This window comes from Arachis ipaensis, chromosome B06, assembly GCF_000816755.2.
Source record: "Arachis ipaensis cultivar K30076 chromosome B06, Araip1.1, whole genome shotgun sequence".
Classification (NCBI taxonomy): domain Eukaryota; kingdom Viridiplantae; phylum Streptophyta; class Magnoliopsida; order Fabales; family Fabaceae; genus Arachis; species Arachis ipaensis.
In genome coordinates this window covers 14,698,874-14,702,540 of record NC_029790.2, presented here as the reverse complement: position 1 = coordinate 14,702,540, position 3,667 = coordinate 14,698,874, and positions in this window count along the sequence as shown.

Genomic DNA, 3,667 nt, shown 5'->3' with positions numbered 1-3,667 from the left:
AAATACAGATTATTGATGATAACTCAGGTAGTAAAGAAAGCAAAAGAGAAATAAAATCATCAATAATGTAATTTAATGAAGAAGGGAACCAATTGGGATGAAAATGCTAGCCCAGCATCTCATGAAATGGCCTTGGTGGAAACCAAGTAAATCGCAATTTTAAAAGTACTAAAGTCAAGTCATGAGTGGAAGTTAAGTAAAACAGTTTTCAGAAAAATTGGGCAGCATTCCAGCAGTAAAAGGAACGTTCCCGTAAAATCAAATAGCAGAATAATGCAAGCAGTAGCAATGTCAAACAGAATATGCAGATTAATTGAACATAAGAACAAGTTGTACCAAACCGGCAAGTAAAATGGCATTGAGCATAAATTTGAATCAATATAAACTCAAGGCAGATTACCAACCAAAGCAGCAAAACACTAAGGTAATCAACAATCAAGCACTGTTGAGTTTAAAGATACAGGTGCATAATTGAAACGGAAATTGAATGGGTGCACTTGATGAAGTTTCAGAAAAACAGCAACAGAATTCATGCAATAAGCCAGCAATTTCAATCAGCACATGAAGTACAATATACGGCAGCAGCATGAAGAATAGGGTAGTTCATGTGACTCATACATTATAAAGCAGAAGAAAGTAGCAGGCTAAGCCTAAACTCATTTTATCAGTTTGGATTTCTTATGAAAGCAGTGACCATTACAAGCACGAAAACCATATGTAAATTCAGAAAAAATGTAGCAATTGAGCCAATCCAAAACAGCAATTGATAGTTATATGCAATTAGTCGGCCTCATCAAATTCAGAAAGCAAGCAATAATAAGGGGTATGGATGCAAGGAAGTGAATTCACTGAATCAACAATGAAGATCAACTTGCAACAAGAATGCAATAGCAATAATAACCCAGATTTGAATTTTACTAAAATTAGACATGAAGAATCCAATATCAATGAATCAAATCGACTCAGATAGGAGCTCAGCAATTGCAGATAATACTTAGAAACAACAAGAAACCAGTTTAGCACAGAAGCAAACAATGAAGGATGACATAGCATCAGCAATAATTCAGCACAGGGCACATCATTACCAGTACAGCCAATAGAATGGGCGAACCAATTCAGACAGCAAGGCAAGGGTAGAAATCAGATCATTCAAACAGCAGGAACGGAGCATTTATCAGACCTAAATGCTCTAACCACAACCTATCTACCTAACAACATGTATTTCTATTTAATCCTAACAGATAAAGTAATTAATTAAACTGACTAGAATGAACAAAAATTAATTAAAGCAGTAAGTAAACAGAGCCATGGAGGCAAGGAAACCTGGAGCAGGGTAGAAGAGGAGGGTGTTGGAAAATGGAAAGGGGAGAGGACAGTGGCGCTGCCTAGTAGCAGTGGTGGCGGTGATGGTCAGAGGTAGGGGCTGAGAAGGGAGATAAGGAGGAGAAGAGAAGAAGAAAGGAGGAAGAAGGGGGCGGTGTCGGTGGCGATTCTGGTTTCGCCGATGGTGGCCGCAGTGGTGGCTGGTGGCAATGGGGGTTGGAGAGGGGAGGAATAAGGAGAAGAAGAGGAGGAGAGGGGGGAAAAGGGTGAGGGACGGTCGGCGGCGGTCTAGGATTTCTGACGGTGGCTGCGGTGGGGTTTGGTGGTGAGGGTTGCTGCGATGGAGGTTTGGGGGAGGAGAAGGGGAAACGTTGAGAGAGGAGAGGGAAAAAACACGCAAGGGGGCTAGGGTTCTCGCGTCAGGGGGTTATCAAAATTTAAATCCACACGTACGCGTGGATCACGCGTGAGCGTGGATGAGGCAAAAATCCATCGACGCGTGCGCGTCATGGACGCGAACGCGTGAGACGGGATAAGTGGAGATGACCCGTACGCGTGAGGCACGCGTATGTGTCGACCAGAATTGTGCTAAACGCACGAGTCCAGCGTCATTTTGGCGCAACTCTCTGTTCCATTTGAAGGGGCAAAAATTTGTATGCAACGCGTGCGTGTTGCTCACACCCACGCGTGGTGTGCTAAAACGAAAGTGACACGTACGCGTCATGGACGCGCACACGTGGGCCAATTTGTGCCTATCGCACACCAGCCGCATGATGCCAGCTCAACTTTCTGGTCGTTGGATGGAGACGCCGATTTGGGATCGATGCCCACGCGTGGCCTTCGTGCACACGTGGTGTGGCTCTTTTTTTTGTGAAGTATGCAGAATGCAAAATGCAGATGCTGATGCAGACATGATGACTGACACTAGGGAAAATAGAATAAAATGAAACTAAAAATAAAAAAAACAAAATAAAACTAAGACTGAAAAAGAACGATCATACCATGGTGGATTGTCTCCCACCTAGAACTTTTAGTTAAAGTCCTTAAGTTGAACATTTGGTGAGCTCTCTGTCATGGTGGCTTATGCTTGAATTCATCCAGAAATCTCCACCAACGTTTGTAACTCCAATGGCCTCCGAGGTCCCAAACTAGGCACATAAAGCCTTCGAGAAAGTCAAAGCAAGTGATCAGGCTCCAGGAGTGTTGATTATCAGAATGAATTCCAAGGTCCCAAATCTTGCTTTTGTACCCGTCTTCGCTCTGATCTACGTTGTTCCAACCAGGTGGTACACAATCTGAATTCTCACTAAAATACCCAAACATTTTCCGAGACCCATTCAATCGAGCTCTATATCAATCCTTGTACTTCAATTTGGAGCGTGGAACCACATTGAACCGTGCATGCCAACTCCTATTGCTAACCATCTCCCTCTTACTCTTAAACCCACAAAAAGCTCTAAGCTAGCCATCTGTTTCAAGCAAACCATATTCAAGTGGGAAAGTAAAGATAAAGGCTAAGGATTTTACCCACTTGAAGTTTGTATTGGGTGGTAATGGCCTTGGGAGAGGTGTTTCCAGTTGTTTTTCAAGCTCTACTCCTTTGTGCCCTTCTGTGAATTCTTCCACCTCCTTGTAAACCTCTTCAACTCCAACCGTGTCTTGATCAAAGTCTTCGACTTCTTCCGCATCACTCATGTCATAAGTTGGAGGTTGAAAAAAGTCTACCTCCACATCATCTTCATATTCACTTGGGGAAGGTTCTTCAAGCTCAAGGAGTTCAATTGTGGATGCAAGTTTATCACTAGGAGAGCTTGATTCATGATCATCATTGCCAAGGAAACTTGCTTCTTGATCTATTCCGTCCAATTCTTTATAAGGCTTATGCCTTGGAGGTTGTGCACCATCCTCTTGAGCACCAATCTCAAACTTCTGGGCGGAATTCTCTACAACTCTCGATTCCCATGGAGGTTCAGCATCTCCTAGGTCTTCAACCACTTCTTTTTCTTTGATGATTACGGCTTCCTTCAATTGTCCCAATACAAAGTCACGTTCCTCATTGTCCACTGGAGTTTCTAGTGTCTCCTTCATGATACGTTCTTCATTAGATTCTCCACATGAAGCTATGGGAGTTCCTTGAGTGTCCAACCGTTGGGAGGCTAATCGATTTACTACCTCGGTCAAGGCAGCCGTGAATTCTAGTACCTTCTTAGTCATCCTTTCTTGCCCTTGAAGAAGTATACCAAGGGTTTCATTCATTGGGGATTGGGGTGGTTGGAAGGGTTCGTCGCATGGGAAGAATGGTTCATGATAGGAAGGTAGTTCTTCTTGATAAGGATAAAGAGAT